Raw genomic sequence first — 25,770 nt, forward strand, 5'->3', positions numbered from 1 at the left:
GCATGCACCTGGGGTGTCAGTCTATTGGTCTGCAGCTGTCAAGCCATCAGCATGGGCCAGGGAGATAAGACCAAATATGTAATGTTCTGTTGATTACTGTATTGTTCTGGCCACAAAAGGGATTTCTCACTGAATGGCTGATGTAGAATGCAATCTTCAGCTATCTTGAATTGAGGCAACAATACCTTAATTGTAATTCTGATCCTGTCATTCCAATTCAAAGGGAAAATATGAATTGTCATTCACTGATATTAATGTAAACAGTTTTATCTTTATAGGTCTAGGCTGTGTCTCACTGTTTATTTCATTCATTATCTTAATTCATAACATTTTCTCAGTCTAAATCAATTTCCTAAATATAGGATTGTTTGCTCAGGCTATATTACAGACAGGAAAGCTCTTCAAGAACCATACAGCAGTGATTCAAAATGCATAACTACTCTTTAATATCCTTTTTTGACTGCAAATCAAAACCCACTTTGTTTATTCAAAGCCGTAGTGTCCATTTCCATTTCCGGGTTTGCCTGATGAATTTATTGGAGTGTTTTGCATAATTTCATTTGTTAGTTCTCCCCTCGGTGAACCAGATTCCAGTTTGAGGGCGCCTGCCTACACGTCGAACAGCTCCAAACAGAGCTTTCCTCTCTCAGCTTCTTATGCAGGGCTTCGGCACTGGCCCTCGTCTTGAATGACGCTGCCTGTCCTCCCACTCAGACGTTATGTAAAGATAACAGGGCATCAGATCACCCGTCTCTTCACAGGAGTATGCACGTCAGTTACTTCGCTTCTCTAAAGTATCAATCAGTCTGGGGCCACAGGGAGACGGTTGTCTTTACCCCAACCTGGCTATTCTCTCTGCTGCATGGACGCCATTGAGGTTTACAAGCAATTCCCCCCCACATAAATGAATCCGAAAGCGACAGAAAGAGAGATGTTATGCAGGCAGAGAAAGACGTGTGGAGAGAGAATGAGAGCAAGAGAGAGAAATGTGGAAAACTGTTAGATTGAATAATAGCATACTCAGCACATAACAAGGTGTTTTAAAGTTGTATTGCTTTGTGTGTGGGGGGGGGGGGGGGGTGTTGAGGTTTGAAGCATAGAAATAAAGGTTCTGGTAGGGCCAACCCTCTCCCTCTATTTATATGGTTTTAAGAGTTTTTGCCATTGTCTGAAGAGGAACGTTTTAGGTTGAAAATGTTCACGGCCAAGGGAAATGAGTAGTGCTCTAAATAAAGCTGGGTAATTTTTGCATTTGCTCTTGTTTATCATGAATATACTGTACATTTGAAGATCACTAATATCCAGACTGTATCCCCCAAAAAACTGTGGACAATTTAAATGGCTCAGAGGGTAAAGTCAGAGAGAATAGATTGTAGGGCTGGGAATTGCCAGGGGCCTCATGATACAATTTTTATTCCGAAATGTAGGTGCCGATACGATATGTATTGCGTTGCTCACGATTTGATACGTATTATTTGATACTGCGATTTTTTTTGCAATTTGATGTTCCAAACATATTGCTCACTATTTGCCCGCTGCAGAGAGAAAGGAGAGAGCATGAGAACATTAGTGTTGCCAGGACAACAACCTCTCCCTCAGTCTTGGAAATAAAAGTGTTCTCACTCTTTATGTGTTTTACAGGTACAGCCGACTAGCGCTAGTTAACGCTACCTAGTGTTACAAATCGATAATTGGAGTCAAAGTATTAATATAATATTATCCAAAATAATAATATCATATTATCCCACCCTCAAATAGATTGGCTGTAAGACAGGGCACTGTCTGAGTTAGCCCAGCTTCTAGACGGATATCGTATTCTCCATCTAGCTGTATAACACTGAGCCCCCCTCCAAATCAAAACCAAACATGGATTCCATGTTGTGTTGTTTGTATGTGTGCACAACTATGTTTCACACCTGTTTGTCCTAGCTAATCAGCCTTGCAGTAGGCAACCGTGCTTACCCAGATGGGAAGTAGTGCAAACGTGTGCACACGAAGCCAGAACAAAACATTGGCATCCATATTAAATTTTGATTTGTGGATGGGGGGGGGGGGGGGGGGGGGTAGCATTTAAAATCTGTTTTTCATAGTTTCCTGTTTACTGCTCGACAACGCTAACATCGATTCCCCAATCAGAGCCATCTACATTCGACTTGGGAATAGCTCTGGACCATACTATTTACCTATATTTTTCGTAGCTGTCTATTTACCACCACAAACTGATGCCAGCACTCAAACCGCACTCAAAGAGCTGTATGGGCCCATAAGCAAACAAGAGAACGCTCATCCAGAGACGGCATTCCAAGCGGCTGGTGATTTTATTGCAGGGAAACGGAAATCCATATTATTTCTGCATGCATGTCACCTGTGCAACTACCGGAGAGAAAAATAAATCTAGATCACCTGTCGTCCACACACACAAACGCATACAAATGCATCATTAATAAGTGCATCGACGACGTCTTCCCCACAGCAACCGTATGTACATACCCAAACCAGAAGCCATGGATTACAGGCAACATCTGCACTGAACTAAAGGCTAGAGCTGCAGATTTCAAGGAGCTCTCAACACTAAAGTGCCCTCCAAGCTCATCAATAAGCTAAGGACCCTGGAACTGAAAACCTCCCTCTGCAACTGGATACTGGACTTCCTGACGGGCCGCCCCCAGGTGGTGAGTGTAGGCAACAACATCCGCCACGCGGGTGCCCCTCAAGGGTGCGCGTTTATTCCCCTCCTGTTCCTCCTGTTCACCCATGACTGTGTGGCCATGTACGACTCCATCATTAAGTTGGTATTTTATTAGGATCCCCATGAGCTGTTGTGAAAGCTGCAACTACTCTTCCCTGGGGTACAAGGTTCCTGGCAACACAACAGTGGTAGGCCTGATCACGGATGATGACGATGAGACACCCTATAGGGAGGAGGTCAGTGACCGGGCAGTGTTGCCAGGACAACAACCTCTCCCTCAATGTGAGCAAGAAGAGTAGCTGATCATGGACTACAGGAAATGGAGGGCCGAGTACGCCCCCATCCACATCAATTGGCCGCAGTGGAGCGGGTCGAGAGTTTCAAGTTCGTCGGTGTCCACATCACTAAGGATCTATCATGGTCCACACACACCTACACAGTCGTGAAGAGGCCACGACAATGCCTCTTCCCCTCAGGAGGCTTAAAAGAGTTGGCATGGGCCCTCAGATCATCAATAAGTTCTTCACCTGCACCTTTTGAGAGCATCTTGACTGGATGCATGACCGCTTGGAATGGCAATTGCTTGGCGTCTGTAAGGGTTTTCCTGTGGTGAAGGAGAGGCGGACCAAAATGCAGCGTGGTGGTTCTTCATGTTCTTTAATAAAGGAACTATACATGAAATAACAAAACAATAAATGTGCGAAAACCTAAACAGTCCTATCTGGTGCAAACAGAGACAGGAACAATCACCCACAAAACCCAACACAAAACAGGCTACCTAAATATGGTTCCCAATCAGAGACAATGACTAACACCTGCCTCTGTTTGTGAACCATAACAGGCCAAACATAGAAATAGACAAACCAGACACACAACATAGAATGCCCACCCAGCTCACGTCCTGACCAACACTAAAACAAGGAAAACACATACGAACGATGGTCAGAACGTGACAGCGTCCGACCACAAGGCACTACAGATTATAGTGCATATGTCTCAGCATATCAGTGGTGCCCAGCTCCCTGCCATCCAGGACCTCTATACCAGGTGGTGTCAGAGGAAGGCCCTAAAAATGGTCAAAGACTCCAGCCACCCAAGTCATAGACTTCTCTGCTACCACATGACAAACAGTACCGATGCACCAACTCTGGAACCAACAGGACCCTGAACATATTTTACCCCCAAGGCATAAGACTGCTAAATAGTCAGTTAAATAGTTAACCGGACTATCTGCATTGACCATTTTTGCACAAACCTTTGACTCATCACATACAGTGGGGAGAACAAGTATTTGATACACTTCCAATTTTGCAGGTTTTCCTACTTACAAAGCATGTAGAGGTCTGTAATTTTTATAATAGGTACAAATATCCAGAAAATCACATTGTATGATTTTTAAGTAATTAATTTGTATTTTATTGCATTACATAAGTATTTGATACATCAGAAGAGCAGAACTTAATATTTGGTACAGAAACCTTTGTTTGCAATTACGGAGATCATACGTTTCCTGTAGTTCTTGACCAGGTTTGCACACACTGCAGCATGGATTTCGGCCCACTCCTCCATACAGACCTTCTCCAGATCCTTCAGGTTTCGGGGCTGTCGCTGGGCAATGGCTATAAAAGTAGCGAGGCTACACACAGACACTGGTTAGTCAGGCTGATTGAGGTAGTATGTACATGTAGATAAGGTTAAAGTGCTATGCATATACAATGGGGAGAACAAGTATTTGATACACTGACGGAATTTAAAATAAAAATCCAGAAAATCACATTATATGATTTTTAAGTAATTCATTTGCATTATATTTTATTGCAAACTGCAGCAGGGATTTTGGCCCACTCCTAGATACAGACCTTCTCCAGATCCTTCAGGTTTCGGGGCTGTCGCTGGGCAATACGGACTTTCAGCTCCCTCCAAAGATTTTCTATTAGGTTCAGGTCTGGAGACTGGCTAGGCCACTCCAGGACCTTGAGATGCTTCTTACGGAGTCACTCCTTAGTTGCCCTGGCTGTTTGTTTCGGGTCGTTGTCATGCTGGAAGACCCAGCCACGACCCATCTTCAATGCTCTTACTGAGGGAAGGAGGTTGTTGGCCAAGATCTCGCGATACATGGCCCCATCCATCCTCCCCTCAATACGGTGCAGTCGTCCTGTCCCCTTTACAGAAAAGCATCCCCAAAGAATTATGTTTCCACCTCCATGCTTCACGGTTGGGATGGTGTTCTTGGGGTTGTACTCATCCTTCTTCTTTCTCCAAACACGGCGAGTGGAGTTTAGACCAAAAAGCTCTATTTTTGTCTCATCAGACCACATGACCTTCTCCCATTCCTCCTCTGGATCATCCAGATGGTCATTGGCAAACTTCACACGGGCCTGGACATGCGCTGGCTTGAGCAGGGGGACCTTGCGTGCGCTGCAGGATTTTAATCCATGATGGCGTTGTGTGTTACTAATGGTTTTCTTTGAGACTGTGGTCCCAGCTCTCTTCAGGTCATTGACCAGGTCCTTCCGTGAAGTTCTGGGCTGATCCCTCACCTTCCTCATGATCAGTGATGCCCCACGAGGCGAGATCTTGCATGGAGCCCCAGACCGGGGGTGATTGACCGTCATCATGAACTTCTTCCATTTTCTAACAATTGCACCAACAGTTGTTGCCTTTTCACCAAGCTGCTTGCCTATTGTCCTGTAGCTCATCCCAGCCTTGTGCAGGTCTACAATTTTAGCCCTGATGTCCTTACACAGCTCTCTGGTCTTGGCCATTGTGGAGAGGTTGGAGTCTGTTTGATTGAGTGTGTAGACAGGTGTCTTTTATACAGGTAACGAGTTCAAACAGGTGCAGTTAATACAGGTAATGAGTGGAGAATAGGAGGGCTTCTTAAAGAAAAACTAACAGGTCTGTGAGAGCCGGAATTCTTACTGGTTGTTAGGTGATCAAATACATGCAATAAAATGCAAATTAATCACTTAAAAATCATACAATGTGATTTTCTGGATTGTTGTGTTAGATTCCGTCTCTCACAGTTGAAATGTACCTATGATAAAAATGACAGACCTCTACATGCTTTGTAAGTAGGAAAACCTGCAAAATAGGCAGTGTATCAAATGCTTGTTCTCCCCACTGTATGTTGCTGCTAATGTTTATTATCTATCCTGTTGCCAAGTCACTTTTTCCCTAGTAATATGTACAGTCGTGGCCAAAAGTTTTGAGAATGACACAAATATTAATTTTCACTAAGTCTGCTGTTTCAGTTTGTATGATGGCAATTTGCATATACTCCAGAATGTTATGAAGAGTGATCAGATGAATTGCTATTAATTGTAAAGTCCCTCTTTGCCATACAAATGAACTGAATCCCCCCAAAACATTTCTACTGCATTTCAGCCCTGCCACAAAAGAACCAGCTGACATCATGTCAGTTCATTATGTGTATGCAAAACATTAGCCCTTGTTCATGACGATCAGTTCCGTTACAGTACACATAAGAGTCAATTGACGAAGGTGTCTTCTGTAAGGGGGAGTTTTGTTATGATTCCCGACGCTCGATCTGAACATTACATGCATCACTTGCGTTACATTTTTGGAAACATAAGGACCTTATCTTTCATATTAGCGAGAAATCATTTAAAAAAAACAAAATGGTTAAATTGATACACACCTTGATAGGGTTAGTGTTCCCACACGGCCATATCTCAATGTTACAGCGCTTGTTTACTGAAAACAGAAGGAATATAAGAGGCCTGTGCTAATTACCTATCTAGCATGCTCCGAAAACCAGTGTGTAACTCAGGAAGTGTAGTGGAAATGTAGTTTTGCTGGATGGAGGCACCCATGCTGTATGGAAACTGCTAAAGACAGTTCACATAATTGTCAATTTAATGAAATGTAGCCAATTTACTCATTACTACATTTAGCTAACATTAGATAGTTAATCCTGAGATTATTGTCCTTGTGGGGACACACCCCCCTCAGAGAGAGAGAGACACAGTCGCATGTGAGCTCTCACATTTTTCAACATGTTTTTTTACAAAAGGATAGATTTGGAGTTAGATACTCTTGGATTTTTCGGCAGGTACACAGCATGGCCTTCGCTCTAGATCAAAACTCCAAACCAACAACCCAATTTTGACCAAAATTAACCGGAGAGATTACTGCTTCCAAAGCTATACGGAGGGTGCTCTAGCAAACAAACAGCAGAGACCTGAGGACATCATCCAACCTGGAACTGAGTGAGTAGTGTTGGGTCTGACGCTGTTTTTGAAAGCCAAGAATAAAAAATAAAAATAAAGTACATTACAATGATTTATTTTATGGGGACTGAATGCTGAGTCTAGGCTCCCAGGCATGCAAGGACAGACCAGATTCAAATTCAATTAGCACTAAGGTGTGAAGTAAAAGGTGTCGAGGCCTTTGAGCCAAACAAGTGGCAGGAGTCTTTAAAGCATCCTCTGAAGCCCCCTGCTGCTGTTCAAAACCATTCACTGGAATTTTCTAGGAGTCTTCCTCCAGAAATAAAAGCCTCTCCCATGTGGGTGTGACACCTTCTCCCATTGCCTGCTACTTGGATTCCACCTGGCGATCTGTTCACAGTCTGCCCTGGTCTGTCGCCCCCTGACTGGTACAGGTACCCCCACCACACTCACACATCTCTACCGAGTTTTCGACTCACCTCGAGCACTCATGCACTGTTGAGGCGATTGACTCTGAACTTACCTTTTTCGGCAAGACAGATCTTCCAAAGGTGGGGGAGTGGCAATCTTTACCAAGGATCACCTTCAGTGCTCGGTTGTCTCCACCAAGTCTGGTGTTTTCTGTAATGACCTTTGTGATCACTGTTTTACAGCCTGTGTTCGTATTGGCAGCTCAGTGAAACGACCTGTCCTGATTTGTCATAGATGCTTGCTAAAAAACTTTAATGAGCAAGCCTTCCTTCATGAACTGGCCTCTGTAAAATGGTATAGAATCAGCTTGATTCCCTCTGTCCAAGATGCTTGGACCTTCTTTTAAAAAAATGTTCTGTGGTATTGTTAACAAACACACCCCCCAAAAGAAAATGAGAATGAAACACAGGTTCAGCCCCTGGTTCCACCGTGATCTTGCAGAGTTACTCCACCACAATAATTGCATTTGGCGAAAGGCTCGGCACACGCATACTCATGCTGACTGGGTATCGTTCAGGCAAATGAGAAATAAGTGCACTCAGGCTACACGGAAGGCCAAAGTTAGTTACTTTAAGGAGCAGTTCTCTCTCTGGGTCTAACCCCAAGAAGTTCTGGAAAACGGTTAAAGACCTGGAGAATAAACCCTCCTCCTCACAGCTGCCCATGTGCCTTAATGTTGATGTGGTTGTTACTGACAAGAAGCAAATGACTGAGCTCTTTAATCACCACTTTATTAAGTCAGGATTCCAAATTGACTCAGCCATCCCTCCTTGCCCGTCCAACATTTCCTCATCTCCTACCCTTTCTAATGCGACTATCCCTGATGCTTCTCCCTCTTTTTCCCCTGCCCCACTACAAAGTTTCTCCCTGCAGGCAGTCACTGAGACCGAGGTGCTAAAGGAGCTCCTTAAACTTGACCCCCAAAAAACATTTGGGTCAGATGGTTTAGACTCTTTCTTCTTTAAGGTTGCTGCCGCTATCATCGCCAAGCCTATCTCCAACCTTTTTAACCCATCTCTCCTATCTGGGGAGGTTTCCATTGCTTTGAAGGCAACCACGGTTCGTCCTTTATTTAAAGGGGAGATCAAGCTGATCCTAACTGTTATAGTCATATTTCTATTTTGTCCTGTTTATCAAAAATGTTGGAAAAACTTGTCAATACACTGACTGGCTTTCTTGATGTCTATAGTATTCTCTCTGATATGCAATCTGGTTTCCACTCAGGTTATGGATGTGTCACTGCAACCTTAAAGGTCCTCAATGATGTCACCATTGCCCCTGATACTAAGCACCTGATACTAATACAATATTGTGCTGCTATTTTTATTGACGGCCAAAGCTTTTGATGTGGTAGACCCTTCCATTCTTGTGGGCTGGCTAAGGAGTATTGGTGTCTCTTGCCTGGTTTGCTAACTACCTTTCTGTATAAAGTTTGAAAATCTGCTGTCTCAGCCACTGCCTGTCACCAAGGGAGTACCCCAAGGCACGATCCTAGGCCCCACGCTCTTCTCAATTTACATCAACAACATAGCTCATGCAGTAGGAAGCTCTTTCATCCATTTATATGCAGATGGTACAGTCTTATACTCAGCTGGTCCCTCCCCGGATTTTGTGTTAAATGCTCTACAACAAAGCTTTCTTAGTGTCCAACAAGCTTTCTCCAAAACAAAGGTCATGTGGTTTGGTAAGAAGAATGCCCCTCCCCCCACAGGTGTTATTACTACTTCTGAAGGTTTAGAGCTTGAGGTAGTCACCCCATACAAGTACTTGGGAGTATTTTTTATTTCACCTTTATTTAACCAGGTAGGCTAGTTGAGAACAAGTTCTCATTTGCAACTGTGACCTGGCCAAGATAAAGCATAGCAGTGTGAACAGACAACACAGAGTTACACATGGAGTAAACAATAAACAAGCTAATAACACAATAAACAAATCAATGACAGAGTAGAAAAAACAGTCTATATACAGTGTGTGCAAAAGGCATGAGGAGGTAGGCAATAAATAGGCCATAGGAGTGAGTAGTTACAATTGAGCAAATTAACACTGGAGTGATAAATGAGCAGACAATGATGTGCAAGTAGAGATACTGGTGTGCAAAAGAGCAGAGAAGTAAATAAAATAAAAACAGTATGGGGATGAGGTAGATAGATTGGGTGGGCTTTTTACAGATGGACTATGTACAGCTACAGTGACCGGTTAGCTGCTCGGATAGTTGATGTTTAAAGTTGGTGAGGGAAATAAAAGTCTCCAACTTCAGCGATTTTTGCAATGCGTTCCAGTCACTGGCAGCAGAGAACTGGAAGGAAAGGCGGCCAAATGAGGTGTTGGCTTTGGGGATGATCAGTGAGATATACCTGCTGGAACGTGTGCTACGGGTGGGTGTTGTTATCGTGACCAGTGAACTGAGATAAGGCGGAGCTTTATCTAGCATAGACTTATAGATGACCTGGAGCCAGTCGGTCTGTCGACGAATATGTAGCGAGGGCCAGCTGACTAGAGCATACAGGTCGCAGTGGTGGGTGGTATAAGGTGATTTGGTAACAAAACGGATCGCACTGTGATAGACTGTATCTAGTTTGCTGAGTATGGCTAGATGATGCACTATCGTTCTGTCAGCACATATCAAAGCTGCAAAAGTTAAATCTAGACTTGGTTTCCTCTATCGTAATCGCCCCTCTTTCACTCCAGCTGCCAAACTAACCCTGATTCAGATGACCATCCGACCCATGCTAGATTACGGAGACATAATTTATAGATCGGCAGGTAAGGGTGCTTTCGAGCAGCTAAGAGATTCTTTACCATTCAGCCATCAGATTCGCCACCAATGCTCCTTATAGGACACAACACTGCACTCTATACTCCTCTGTAAACTGGTCATCTCTGTATACCCATCTAAAGACCCACTGGTTGATGCTTATTTATACAACTCTCTTAGGCCTCACCCCCCCTTTATCTGAGACATCTACTGCAGCCCTCATCCTCCACATACAACACCCATTCTGCCAGTCATATTCTGTTAAAGGTCCCCAAACCACACACATCCCTGGGTTGCTCCTCTTCTCAGTTCGCTGCAGCTAGAGACTGGAACAAGCTGCAACAAACACTCAAACTGGACAGTTTTTTCTCAATCTCTTCATTCAGACTCAATCATGGACACTCTTACTGACAGTTGTGGCTGCTTTGTGTGATGTATTGTTGTCTCTACCTTCTTGCCCTATGTGCTGTTGTCTGTGCCCAATAATGTTTGTACCATGTTTTGTGCTGCTACCATGTTCTGTTGCTACCACGTTGTTGTTGTGTTACTACCATGCTGTGTTGTCATGTGTTGCTGCCTTGCTATGTTGTTGTCTTAGGTTTCTCTTTATATAGTGTTGTGTTGTCTCTCTTGTTGTGGTGTGTTTTGTCTTATATTTATATAGTTTAAAAAAAAATCCCAGGCCAGTCCCCGCAGGAGGCCTTTTGCCAGTCTGTCATTGTAAATAAGAATTTGTGCTTAACTGACTTGCCTAGTTAAATAAAGGTTAAATAAATAAAAATAAATTCTTACTTGTGCCTCGATTCGGCAGTCTCATCCAGATCAACATGGCATTTGTTGTTCTTTATGATAGCTACATTAGCATTTCATTTTTGGGGAGTAAATACAAGCGAATATATTGATAAAAGTCACCTTGTCCTAGAGAGATTTACACGGCTATCAAAACGTGACGCCAGGGTACGCCTACACGAAACCCTGCTCTTATTTGACTTGTTTCTAAAATACCTTGGGAAAAATGAATGGTGGAAAAACGATAGATAGGAACCATTTCCCTGTTTGACCCCTCAGTTTTATGGGTATTACGACTCATACTGTGGTACTCTGTAGAAGTTTAAAGAGGGGTTCGCCCCGGTCTCAGTCAGAGAGCAACTTTTTCAACAACAAAAAAAGTGTACAATAATTGACTTCTCACAGCTAGTACTAGTAGGTAAGTGATTGGACAGGACTCGGGGTGCGTTTGTGAATTGCCTCAAGTATGTCAGAGTGAGTTCTCGGTCGTTAGTAAAGTCAAAGCTTTGTCAGATTATGTTCCTAAATTCAGAGCGTTTTGCTATCAAAGCGTTTAGAGCGCACGCTGAAAGCTCTGGCCGAGGAGTTGGGTTGATATGAGCCTTCCGACCTCACATCAGCAGTCAAGATAACTGGTTAAAGTTGGCTAACTATTTACAGACATTAATGAGAGAACACCTCACTCTGACCATTTTACTCGCCCTAGCAAAGCTAGTTAGACTGTTTTCTTGAGCGTTTGTGATTAACCAAACTGCTGGTAGCAATTTTAATTACGTTTTTTGTTTTTGCCAACGTTTACTGACACCGGTCATATTTTATTCGACGGGTGTTGCGCGTCGTAAATTCATCAATTAGGTCAATGCTTTGGCAGACACGACAGTGCTCTGAAATAGAAGTAGATGGTGAATGTACGGACGCACCCGCCGATGTCACTCATTGGCTCCACTCTGCCTTCCACTGATCTGTCAGACCGTTGCAGACGCGCTGCCTCCCCCTCGCCAAGCTCTCATGTTGCCGATTCTGACTGGAAATAGAAAAATATACACACCGCTGAACAATAACTCAAAAGTTATCGCAGCCGGTAAGGACAATTTTAATGGTTTATAAATGTAACATGTTATTTTGTTATGAACATAATTTGCGCAGCTAAGTAAGCTTGCTAACTAAACGGCGTCCAATGGCGAGGAAGGCAATGTGTTGACGAAGCTTTGGCCTAACTGAAAGTAGCTAGCTTGCTAGCTAACCAGTCGCATAAAAACAAGGGACTCTTCCTGACGTGTCGTGCTGACAGAACTAGCAAACTAGCTAGTCGTCCTTTAAAAATAAAATCTACCAAAAACTGGTTACTAACATTTGTAACTGAGTCGGCTGGTTGGGTCTTTTTTTTTTACAGAAGTGTCTTGTTAGCGAGTATATGCTAACGTTACCATGCGAGGCCTGCCATTACTTGCTAGCCACCAATTAGCTTCGTTCGTAGCTAGTGTCAATGCACAAAGTCCGAGCTACAAGTTAGTTAGCGAGTTTTAGTTAGCGAGTTACGTGTAATAATATAACGTTACGCTCTATTAGTAAGACAGTCGAGGTAGTTATGTGACCTGGTCGAGTTGATAACCGGTAACTGACGTCAGTTCATATGGAACAAGTTATTGCTGTTTGAAAGTAACCTTAACTACGTAAGTTACCGGTGAGGTTGGATTTTGTAATGCGATGAAATGTAACTTTCATGTTTGGAGAGCTTGCAGTGCTAGCCGAACTAAACCTATCTGGCTACAATATCCATGTGCAGTAGTTAGTTACATCGTTGTCACTACAGTAAGTTGACAATGACGTTTATCGTCTGTGGTGTTCCTCCAACTTTGGAAATAGAATGGAGATATTTAGGCCTACTTCTGGCTGACTCGCATGCTGAAACGTATCCCGTAAATAGCTACTGGTGGGCATTCGGAGTTTTGTACCAGCCTAGCACTAAACACCCGTTTCAAAACAATCAAGCATATATATTTTTTTGTATCACTATTTCATTGTAGGTGATTCACCAATGTAGGGTACTTGGTAATTCTACAATGGGAAAATAAATATGACCTAATCATACCTTGGCAGGAGAGGAGTTCATAATCACAGGCATCGATAATCATTGACCTCTTCCTAGTTTGATATTTGCATGGACATATGCCTGCAAACTTGTGATTTTATAGGATTGTTTACCAAATGTATGATTCATCGCTGAGTAATTTAAGTACTTTTGCAATTGTAGGATTTCCCCTCTTGGAACAGGATACACTACATTTCCAATGTCCACATATTAACATTAGTTAGACTATCTGCTCAATGGTTTGCACGTCATGTGCTATATTTAGGCCAAATCTATGGTATTTGTCTTTTTTGATTTATTTTGGATGCCTTATAAGGCTACCATGAACAGACGTTGCTCATAGATTGACAGCAAGACAGGTTATTTCCTGTGTCACAGGTCTACACACAGTATTGTATGTGGTCTACCTTATACCCAGTTTTCATCTTTTATTAAAAGATTGTGGTGGAAATTCACATGGTGAAGGAAGAGATGAGGTGTAATGGCCAAGAAAATGGTTTCTCTATTGTGCCTCACTGACTGATATCCCACAAGATAGATAACAGTACATCCTCCAAAGCAATAAATAGTTCATCACCTGGGGGAAGATCTTCCTCTCCTCCCAGCCCTGCAACTACTGCACATTTCAAAACCACATTATTGGCTAGTTTTCTTTAGGGTTGCCCAGCGGCACCTCAATGTTAAGACACCTGTCTGCCTTTGAGTGGTTCATAATAGCTACATGTGGGGTTTGTCAGGGTAGCTACACTGACTGTCAAACTGCTGAAGGGCAATTCCACTGTAACAGAGTGAATGACAAAAACACATTTACTTGAACTGTGCCTATGCAAAGTTTGGTAACCGAATTACGGCACCAAAAGCACAAAACGTAATTATTTTACCAAACTTTCCATCTGCCCTAGGGATGTGACAAATTTACATTTATCAACATTTAAACAGCCTTTTATCGTTTAAACTTTAAAAAAAAAAAGACATGAATTCAATGTGGTTCTGTATATGACCGCTAGGGGGCAATGCAGTTCAATCTGCCCCAGTCCTGGCACCTACATACTGGTCCCACTAGGTACCACAGCAACAATGTCATTAAGCCTGTCTATTTCTACAATTTCTCTTATGTGATTTAAATCAAACCTTGTCTTTAATCCTAACCTTAACCACAATGCTAACCTTATGCCTTAACCTTACATTAATGAATACACAGCCAATTTTGACTTTGACTGTGGTAACCGCACTTACCTTACTGCTATCCCCCACTCAGCAACGATGGTATTAGTGCTGTTTTATGTTCTGTTGTGTGCCTCCATGTTCTCAGTATGTACTTCATGTCCCACTTCTCATCGACGTGGTGGCTCATTGCAGTGATTTGTGACAAACGTGTTCCTAGACGTCCAACAATCTGTTCAAGCTACGTATGGTGTTTGAGAGCTCGGGCTTTGCACTTGCCAAGCAATCATTGTACAATTGCTTCATCGGGGCTGTCGTGTTTTTTTTTTTTTGGACATGGCATCTTGTAGTCTTCTGGTTTTAGATATGCTATTGACGCCGACATCCTCTACCATTGACAATTGCAGTATATCAACTGCGCTGTGACTCTCACCCTGTCCCTTATTGCACTGTTGCCACTAGGCTCTATTACACCTCGCAAAGTTAGCATTTAATCACCTTCTCATTTGACTCATTAAAGTATTGTCATACAGGACTTTGCTGCTCTCACTCGGGACATTTTTCGACCTGTCAATGACGATGATGTGCGGAGTGCTTATCTGTGGTAGATAATTAGAAAAATGCATATCTCTTCGTAACGTTACAGCATTGTTGCATTAGGTATGTGAACTCAGTGTGGTTGGCAAAACGTTTTGTGGTTTGTGAACGCCAAAGGATTTCAGACCCCTCAAAAGAGCCCCCGAACCAAACGAGAGGGTCTGAGTTTGGTTCGCTTGAATTCCACGGTCCGGTTGCCTTTTTAGGGCAATGTGAACACAAAGCTCCCAGGTTCGCTTGTCACAGACTATTGCAACACTGTTTCCCCTACCATAAACCCTCTCACTTTGTGTGTCACAATAAAGAGAATATGACGTGCCGGTTTGCAGAAAAAAACATGGGCTGTTTTTGGTTAGGGCTATTGATTAGCGATTTTCAAGGATACACAGTTCAAATGAATTGTTTGCAATATGTGCTCTATAAGGCTAATAGATTCAGTAGCTGTTTATTTGATTGTAAAGTTTGATAGGGCTGGATGATATGGACTATCATAACACAATATTTTTGGTAATAGTCATTGGTCTGTTAGTGGTAGATTTGCGATAGTTTTTCTTCACAGTGCAGTTATCTTTTTGGTTTGGGATCGTTCATGTTTAGGGATTTATTTCTATGTTTAAATGTTCACACCCTAATCTGCACTGTTCTTGAAGTAAATGTGTTTTGTAATAATGTCTGTGGAAATTGTTAAAAGTAGTCCTTGTGAATAGTTATGTGGCTTGTTTAACTTTGCAATCATTGGTTTTTGTTTTACATACATTTGAAAGTGAACAATCTGACTGTCACTGTTATACTGTTGAATTGCCCTGAACTGGTTCTGCCTGTGTCTGAGGGTTAGGACATACACTAATGCATCAGGACACCCATTTACTTAAGGACATTTAAGCCAATTTGCAAGATACTCCGCTGAGACAAGGCGTTCAAACAAGTGCTATCGGTCGGTCGGTCCTCTGGTTGCAACTGAAGTGACTTCCCAGCACTGAGCAGCCACTGCTGTGTGCCATGAGGTCCAGACTTTGCCTTGCCTTAGCTCCTAGAGAGACACGATTATCTGTCAGGGTAAAAAAAAAAAACGCTGAATAAAGAAACACCCGTCTAGTATCATGCCTTGGTCTCATCTTTCGTTTCTCTCTCCAGATAGGCTACGTCCCCGACTGTAATGTTCTCAAGTCCAGGTTTGTCAGACTGTCTAATCGCATTACAGCTAATCTCAGCCTCAGTATTGTTTGGCAATGGTCTCTTTCCTCCCCCCCCCCCCCCCCCCTTCCGGCCTGTATCTCTCTGGAAGATATTAATGGAGCTGATGTGATGCATGGGTTGCTCGCTTCCCAAATGGCTCCCTATTAAGTGCATTAGATTTGACAAGACCCCTATGGTGCCTGGTCAAAAGTAGTGCACTACATAGGGAATAGAGTGCCATAGGGAATAGTGCCATATATATGGGCTCCCGGGGAAGGAGAAACAGAAACAAATGTCAGTCTTCATTAGGCCCAGGAAGCTCTCACCTGAGTAACTGCTGGGCTTTGCACGGCTCGAGTTTGCAAACACAGCAATAATGTATCGTTGCCCCACTTAAAATACACACACACACACACACACAATGTTTAGTAGGGCTGTGACAATACCAGTATACATACCATATTTTTTTTCCATGGCAAAAATGAAATCACGAAGCAGACAACTCTTAGGTCCTTTTAAAAACCTGCTGTATGTAAAATACTTTGTTATAGCTTGTAAAATAAATACATGTGACTCTGGATGAAAATGTTTTTTTTTCTTCTGACATTAGAGCTGTTTTCGTATAGAAGTTAAATCCGTTTTGTTTCCTTGCCATGGTACTAGCGAGTATTGCGACACTGTTATCGCCCCGGCCCTAATGTTTACCATACTGTATCCTGATTTCAATTTTTTTTTAATACAGCCTGCATTTTTATTGACCACATTGTGAATGACTAATCTAGCTACATGTTTTCATATTTCATGTAGCTAGCTAGCTAACATATTCATGCTTCACCTATTCCTCTCTGATAAGATACCGTTGGACAAATATGCTTATCGAGGCCCATACCAGCAATGGTACCAGGCAGTATTAATCAAATCAAATTTATTTATATAGCCCTTCGTACATCAGCTGATATCTCAGTGCTGTACAGAAACCCAGCTATGCCGATAACGATTATTGGAGGACAAAAAAAGCCGATACCGATTTAAATCAGCCGATTTTTCTTCTTTTAAACATTTATTTGTAATAATGACAATTACAACAATACTGAATGAACACTTAATTTAACTTAATATAATGCATCAATAAAATCAATTTAGCCTCAAATAAATAATGAAACATGTTCAATTTGGTTTAAATAATGCAAAAACAAAGTGTTGGAGAAGAAAGTAAAAGTGTAATATGTGCCATGTAAGAAAGCTAACGTTTAAGTTCCTTGCTCAGAACATGAGAACATATGAAAGCTGGTGGCTCCTTTTAACATGAGTCTTCAATATTCCCATGTAAGAAGTTTTAGGTTGTAGTTATTATAGGAACATTTCTCTCTATACCATTTTGTATTTCATATACCTTTGACTATTTGATGTTCTTATAGGCACTTTAGTATTGCCAGTGTAACAGTATAGCTTCCGTCCCTCTCCTCGTCCCTACCTGGGCTCGAACCAGGAACACATCAACAACAGCCACCCTCGAAGCAGCCTAACCCATGCAGAGCAAGGGGAATAACTACTCCAAGTCTCAGAGCGAGTGACGTTTGAAACGCTATTAGCGCGCACCCCACCAACTAACTAGCTAGCTATTTCGCATCGGTTACACCAGCCTAATCTCGGGAGTTGATGAGCTTAAAGTCATAAACAGCTCAATGCTTGAAGCACAGCAAAGAGCTGCTGGCAAAACGCACGAAAGTGCTGTTTGAATGAATGCGTACGAGCCTGGTGCTGCCTACCCTTCGCTCAGTCAGACTCTATCAAATAATAGACTTAATTATAACATAACACACAGAAATACGAGCCATAGGTCATTAATATGGTCGAATCCAGACACTATCATCTCGATGTTTATTATTTCAGTGAAATATGAAACCGTTCCTTATTTTTTTCTAATGGGTGGCATCCATCAGTCTAAATATTCCTGTTACATTGCACAACCTTCAATGTTATGTCATAATTATGTAAAATTCTGGCAAATTAGTTTACAACAAGCCAGGCGGCCCAAACTGTTGCATATACCCTGACTCTGCGTGCAATGAATGCAAGAGAAGTGACACAATTTTGCCTGGTTAATATTGCCTGCTAACCTGGATTTATTTTAGCTAAATATACAGGTTTAAAAAATATATACTTGTGTATTGATTTTAAGAAAGTCATGGATGTTTATGGTTAGGTACACATTGGAGCAAGGACGGTCCTTTTTCGCGAATACGCACCGCATCGATTATATGCAACACAGGACACGCTAGATAACTACACATGTTTGATATTACTATTTTAACTAGTGATTGATTGTTTTTTATAAGATAAGTTTAATGCTAGCTAGCAACTTACCTTGGCTTACTGCATTCGCGTAACAGGCAGGCTCCTCGTGGAGTGCAATGAGAAGCAGGTGGTTAGAGCGTTGGACTAGTTAACCGTAAGTTTGCAAGATTGAATCCCTGCGCTGACAAGGTAAAAATCTGTCGTTCTGCCCCTGAACAAGGCAGTTAACCTACCTTTCCTAGGCCGTCATTGAAAATAAGAATGTGTTCTTAACTGACTTGCCTAGTTAAATAAAGGTTGTGGGGATGAATGGATTTAAAATAAAAATATATATAATTCTGAGACACATGCGGTATGCTGCTAGTCAATAGTTATGTGCTTGGTGCCTGCCCTTTGGGTCCATTTGATGCTGTCTGTCAGTCACAAGAGTGCTGCTGGTCAATTAGAATTCATTGTGATGAGAATGGTGACAGGGGTCCAGGTTCTAGAAATATGACCACTCCTTTGTGAAGACTGTAGGACAGGGAAGAGGGACTGATGAATAGGGGGCTTTCTAACCTTTGAGCTCTAGCCTATCATCATTGTGTGACTGACTGGCTAATGGATTCATATTTGGTCATTTGTGGTCATTCATTAATCATCCAAAGGGAGTAAGTAGTTTATTAATTTGTGTCCCTTCGCGTTATTGATATGGTTTATGGAAATGGTACGGCTCTAAAATGTTGGCATGCTCCTGCTCAGCCCAGTCCAAGCTCTGGTGTGCCAGGGCAGAGAAATGGTGGAACCAACTTCCCCCTTAAAGCTAGGACAGCAGAGTCCCTGCCCATCTTCCAAAAACATCTGAACCCCCCCCCCCCCCCCCCCCACTTAACCAGCACGGGCACTTGACCCCCACCCAATCCCCCTCTTCTAGCTCTGACTCTACTGATGGCTACATTGTTACTTTCTATGCCTGTGATATGTGGTTGTCCCGCCTAGCTATCTTAAGATGAATCTGCTAATTGTAAGTTGCTCTGGATAAGAGCTTCTGCTAAATGACTGAAATATAAATGTAAATTTGTTTGGCATTGCTTCTCTTCCTAGTTGTTCGATCCTAGGGGAACTGATGCATTGCAGAGAGCTGAGGGATATCTTTTTAGATAAATCGCCTTTCAACATTCACATTTTAAGTCTGTTTTGGAATAAATCTGATTGACGGAAAACATGCAATGAATGACGTGTGTGCCACAAGAAAAGAGAACAAAAATGTATTAATTCCATAACAAATATGAATGGGGCAAATAAAATCTGTTAAAGAAATGTGCTCTGAAAATGGTCTGAAACATGAGAATCTTTCAGGCTCCATGCGATCTCCCCTCCACAGGCAGGGCTTGACATTAACTTTTTTGTCCAAAAGCTCAAGTAAAAAAAACTGCACACCCAGTATCTCTCCTGGAGGATAGTTGGCCACTCTGCAACATTACAATTACAACTAAATACTTTTGATGTCTTTGTAAAATAATTCCCTATTTCAATGAACCAGGGATCAATTGGCTAAGGTGGGTAAGGTAGATAACTATGATGTTTGTCTATTTCTAAGGTAAAAATCAGAAGTGTTCAGAGGAAATCTTGACCGCATAGGAGTTACTTGTCAATTAGGCTCTTCTAATAATATTTTTTTTTGACTTTGTCAGTATTACATGGCCAATTTTGAATAGAGGAAAATCTTAGCCAATGCTTGAGAATGCAACATTGGTTTCATCAACTGCGCTGCACCATGGGTAGCCCAGTCACTGCTGGCTCCGACAGAGCCTGGACTCGAACCAGGATCTCTAGTGACAGAGCCTTAGACCACTGCCACTCGGGAGGCCCATTGCTGACAATTTTTTGTTGTTGATCTCTACTCTATCACTCTCGCTTGCTCCTCTCTCTTCCTCTATTTTTGCTGTGGAATTGTGAACGGCAGAATCCTGATTCCTCAACACCTTGTTTAAAAGTTACAGCCACATATCCCTGTTTTACCTTCACCCTTTTCATGTGGCTTCCATCAGAACTTTGTTGTCCCAATGTGAAATACCTGACACAAGATTTGTTGGAGTTTTTCCTTTTGAGGCAGGCAGACAGCAGTTTAATCTATTCGCCTATACAGTGGCCCAAGTGCTGGCTTTAAAACCATTACACCCTCACCCCCATCAGTCTTTTACGTTGTATGAATGCGCTCTGAATCCTGAGTCATCCATCATCAGAAAAGGGTCACGGAGCCAATTAAATTTACACAATATTAAGGAATAACCTAGGATGGATGGCTGGCTGGGGGTTTATATAATTCCTTACAGAATGAGTGCATCTCTTGGACAGTGTTAGGTATTTCTATTACGTTCAGTTCCCTGAAAGCGAGTACAACCGATAACATAAAAGAACTGAGTGTTCAGGGTTGCCGTCTGGTCTGTCCTTCGCCTGGGCTTCAATGATACCTTTCCCTCCAATGTTCCCTCCCTCCCTCCCTGCAGTCTGCCATCCAGGTGGGGGGTCCACCAGCACCAGGCTCTGTCAAATCAAGGTAGAGGTCGACCATTAGGATGAGGGTTGACCTAATTAGAATATATGCCTGGCGAAACCCTGCTCTCTCCCAGGCCCCCCACAGATATTTTCTGCGGCAGCCCCTATTCCTGCATATTTTTCACACCAATAGAGAGGGGGAGAGCGGGGTGGGGGGGCAGACAGAGCGGCAATTGTGCAGAACGCTCACCCTGTCATCTGTGCTCCTGTGCAGCGCAGAGACACTGTTGCAGGTAGGGGTTCACAGCTGACAAGCTCCCCTCTAATTGCTACCGATCTTTCCCATGTGCTTCTAATTAGTTTCTTCTCCCCTAGCAATTTTTCTCGTAGAGAATTGCAGATTGCCGATAGAGGGAGAGCGAGGGAAACGCTGTCTCTCTGGTCTCTATAGGGGTTTAATATCGCTCTACAAACACTGTTGCCCTTTCCCTGTAGTGGATACTAAGCTGCTCTGCATATACCTGTGCAATAGAAAAGGTCAATCACTTGGGGGGGGGGGGGGGGGGGGGGGGGGGTTGCACGGAGACTCTCGCCTTAAACAACTGAAGAGGAGGCTGATGATACTCTGCTCCACATGGTGGGGCGTGTGTGGGAAGATGCCAGTCTGGGTGTGTGCTGCATCGTACGCCTGCCTGCCGCTCTGGGAATCAATAAATGCGAGCAGTGACCTGTCACTTCCAGCATTACTATGCCGTGTTTGTTTATGAAGTCTGGGCTGGGGAAACTGTCTGGAGTCGCATATTCATTTTGTTTCTCCGGCTTGGGGGAAGAAAAAACACCAACGATGTAATGTTATCGGTTGCTAAGAAACACGGTGTCCTATAAAAAGCCCGGGGGGGGGGGAACAGTGATCTTCAGATCAATAGATATAGTGTACTGGGGGTCGTCATTTGAGGTTCACGGTGGTTTGCCATCGGAAACCACCACAAATATATGTTCTGCAAACACAATTTTCATTGTTTTAATGCAATCTACAACTTTGCTGTTGCCGTTGTTGATTGGGCTGAAAATTGCCATAGACCTCATAAAACGACATTATCACGATACTTAGGTGCAAATACGATATTGTGTTGCGACTCTATACTGAACAAAATATGAACTCAACGTGTAAATTGTAAGTGCAATGTTTCATTAGCTGAAATATAAGATATGTATATGTTCCATATACACAAAAAAACATATTTCTCTCATTTTGTGCACACATTTGTTGACATCCCTGTTAGTGAGCGTTTCTCTGCCAAGATAATCCTTCCACCTGACAGGTGTGACATATCAAGAAGCTGATTAAACGGCATGATCATTACACAGGTGTATCTTGTGTGGGGGACAATGAAAGGCCACTCTAAAATGTCCAGTTTTGTCATACAACACAATGCCACAGATGTATCAAGCTTTGAGGGAGATTGCAATAGACATGCTGACTGCAGGAATGTCCACCAGAGCTGTTGCCAGAATTTAATGTTAATTTCTCTATCATAAGCTGCCTCCAGTGTCGTTTTTAAAGAATTTGGCAGTACTTCCAACCGGCCTCACAACTACTGACTACGTGTAACCAAGCCAGCCCAGGACCTCCACATCCGGCTTCTTCACCTGCGGGATCGGCTGAGACCAGCCACCCAGACAGCTGATTTAAACTGTGGGTTTGCACGGAAAAATACTTTCTGCTGTCAGAAACCGTCTCAGGGAAGCTCATCTGCGTGCTCGTCGTCCTCAACAGGGTCTTGACCTGATGGCAGTTCGGCGTCGTAACCGACATCAGTGGGCAAATGCTCACCTTCGATGACCATTGGCACGCTGGAGAAGTGTGCTCTTCACTGTTTCAACTGTACCGTGCAGATGGCAAATGGCATGTATGGCATCGTATCGGCAAGCAGTTTGCTGATGTCATTGTTGCGAACCAAGTGCTCCATGGTGGCAGTGAGGTTATAGAATAAGCTATGAACAATGAACACAATTGCATGTTATTGATGGCAATTTGAATGCACAGAGATACTGTGATGAGATCCTGAGGCCAGTTGTCATGCCGTTCATCCGCTAGCAATGGCCCCATGTCTCAAGGATCTGTACACAATTCCTGGAAGCTAAAAATGTCCCAGTTCTTTCATGGCTTGCATATTCACCAGCCATGTCACCCATTTGAGCATGTTTGGGTTGATCTGCATCGACAGTGTAGGACTACGGGTTCCAGGTTCCTAGGTGTTCCATGGATTGGGACCACATGCCACAATCAACAGCCTTATCAACTCTATGCGAAGGAGATGTGTCGAGATGCAAGAAGCAAATGGTGGTCACACTAGATACTGACTTGTTTCTTATCCTATTTTTTTTTTTTTAGTTCTCTGTCCAACAGTTTCCCAGTTGTGAAATCCATAGATTAGGGCCTAAGACATTTTAATTCAATTGATTGATTTCCTTATAAGGAACTGTAAAATCTTTGAAATTGTTGCGTTTTATATTGTTCAGTGTATGTATTGTGGTTCGATATTGCGATTTGATATAACAAATGTATTGTGCACCGTATGTCTGCTGCAGGGGGACATGATAAAGCCACGAGAGAATGAGTTTGAGGTAAAACATGTTGGCTCACCATTTTAAAGCGTTTTTAAAAAAAAGATTGAGAACTAGCTATAGGGGGATAAATATCTGAGTTTTGGTGCAGGTACAGCCGACTAGCGCTAGCTAACGTCAAACCCCCCCCCCCCCCCCCCCCCCCCCCCCCACTTGTCCTTCCATCTCAGTGACATATGCCGAACCCAGAGTCTGTGCAGCCCCGTTTCCTGCCTCTGCTCTAATGAGGATGGAACACGTTCCCCAACACAGAGGGAAAGGAGAGAACGAGGGGGAGAGAAAGAGAAGGCTCTCCCTACACCCCAAGGGACCTCATTAGGACTTTTTTTTGCCTTCCTAGAATGTGCATGAATCAGTATGTCCTTGGGGAAAAATGTAAATAAATGCATTTGTCACCTCTCTCTCTCTCTCATTTTTCCTCCCTCTTTCCTGAGAGCAAATTGCAATTCGAGTCTTAATTAGTAATCGCTGCCATTACGCTTTTTTTATTATGCAAATGAATTGGTCGAGCGCTTTGGAAGTGTTGTCTCACAAGCCCTGTGCCAGGTGTTTCCAAGCTGAATGCCGGGGACTTTGTTTTTGCATGTGAAAGAACAAAAAAAGACAACAGCAGAGTGAAATCGTAGGACAAGCTATAATTATTTGACAGATTTTTCTCTTTTCCCAGCTATAGTGCTGGAATGACATGAGTGACGGTGCCACTTTGATATCCTTTGTTACAGCCTTGTGTGTGTGTGTGTGTGTGGGGGGGGGTTACAGAATGTGGTTGTTTTGTGGGGGTTTGGAGAATGTAGTGGCTGTTGAGTGTGAATTGGGACTGACTGCCACTTATTCAGGATCTCACTTTTTTTTTTTTTGATTTTTTTTCTGGGAAACCGTATTTGCCAAATGTGAATTGATACTCAGAAATCCAGAGTGTTTGCCTGACAACCGTGGCGCTGAAAAGCCTGCCTGTGTTTTTAGTCGATAAGTTGTCCCTTCAGATTCTGTGGTCAAGGCTTCTTTTTATAGGAAGATTAGGGCACCCTGTCTGTCCCCTTCTGCAGTTCCTGGCCTCCTTTTCATGAACACCTAAACCTCCACATCTGAGAGAGGTTTGAGGCAAACAAAACTGAACCATGCATAAGAGCACCAGCTCTCTGGATGACTGATCTCACACACGTCAGCTATGGAGAGCGAGACCTTTTTAAATAGGTTAACATTCACATGGTCAGATGGATAACCAGGACTTGTACTCAGACCGTGCGCTGACTAGGGGTGTGAATGTTAACATTTAAAAGAAATTGAATCATTAACATTAAGAAAAAATCCCTAACCTGATATTTTTGTCTCCACAAAATAAAACCTAATGTAACCTAATTTTAAATGGCACACTGTAGCAGTTAGAAAAAAAGACGACTTCTTTATTATTCCATAACTGCAGCTTGTAATAGGAACACATTTCCCTACTTTAATCAACCAGTCCATTTTGAATTCGTTATAAAGTTTTTGTGATATAGTTATGTTTTATAGGCAATCATGTCTTTAGGCCTAATGGGAGGTGTGTGTGTGTGTGTGTGTGTGTAGGGAGCGGTGAGCTTGGGTGCGCAGCGTGTGTGTGTGGGGTGCGGTTGCATCGAAATTGAGTGATCCACAACAAAGGGAAAAGAGAATGTAGGGATAACTGTGATCATTTGTCTAGGTACATTTTTGTTGTGAGTTGCTAATGCACATAACAATTGAAAGAAACATGAGTCAACGTGAATTAGCGGTTGTCTTCTGGACATAATGTCACCTGCCTCAAGCGGATTTCAGGTGCCGCCTGCTGTAGGACTGAGGTAGATCTTCATTGCCCCCTAGCGGCCATAGCATGCAAAAGGATTTGATGTGGAATTTTATAACATTTTGTTATCGTTTTAACAGTAAACCGATAAAAAAACGGTAGTTTTAAAAAATTAAGAAATTTTCACATCACTAGCTCTGACCATGGCAAGTGTCTTACACTGATATTTTCAACCTCTCCCTTACCCAGTTTGTAATACCTTCATGTTTCAAGCATACCACCGTAGACCCTGTGCCCAAGAACGCCAAGGTAACCTGTCGAAATGACTATTGCCCCATGGCACTCACATCTGTAGCCATTTTGCTTTTTTTTTTTTTTTTGAAAGGCTGGTCATGGCTCACATCAACTTCATCCCATCCCAGACACCATGGACCCACTCCAATTCGCATACCGCCCCAACAGATCCACAGATGACGCAATCTCTATTGCACTCCACTCTGCCCTTTCCCACCTGGACAAGAGAAGCACCTATGTGAGAATGCTGTTCATTTATTATAGCGCAGTGTTCAACACCATAGTGTCGTCCAAGCTCATCACTAAGCTAAGGACCCTGGGACTAAACAGCTCCCTCTACAAATGAATGCTGGACTCCCTAATGGACTGTCCCCTGGTGGTGAG

General features: G+C 42.9%; 1 protein-coding gene across 2 annotated transcripts in view; it reads left to right on the forward strand.

The window, feature by feature from the left end:
• The first annotated feature begins 11,187 nt into the window (after positions 1 to 11,187).
• The window catches only part of LOC110501870 (R3H domain-containing protein 1), a 60,301-nt gene continuing 45,718 nt past the window's right edge, over positions 11,188 to 25,770 (forward strand). Inside the window, exon 1 of one of the 2 annotated variants that reach the window (XM_036959308.1) lies at positions 11,188 to 11,315. The gene's annotated coding sequence lies outside the window, so the exon portion shown is untranslated. Of the gene's footprint in view, positions 11,316 to 11,772; positions 11,979 to 25,770 lie in introns of those variants that run through there. The other variant, XM_036959307.1, reaches the window with a different exon arrangement.

This window comes from Oncorhynchus mykiss, chromosome 22, assembly GCF_013265735.2.
Source record: "Oncorhynchus mykiss isolate Arlee chromosome 22, USDA_OmykA_1.1, whole genome shotgun sequence".
Lineage (NCBI taxonomy): Eukaryota > Metazoa > Chordata > Actinopteri > Salmoniformes > Salmonidae > Oncorhynchus > Oncorhynchus mykiss.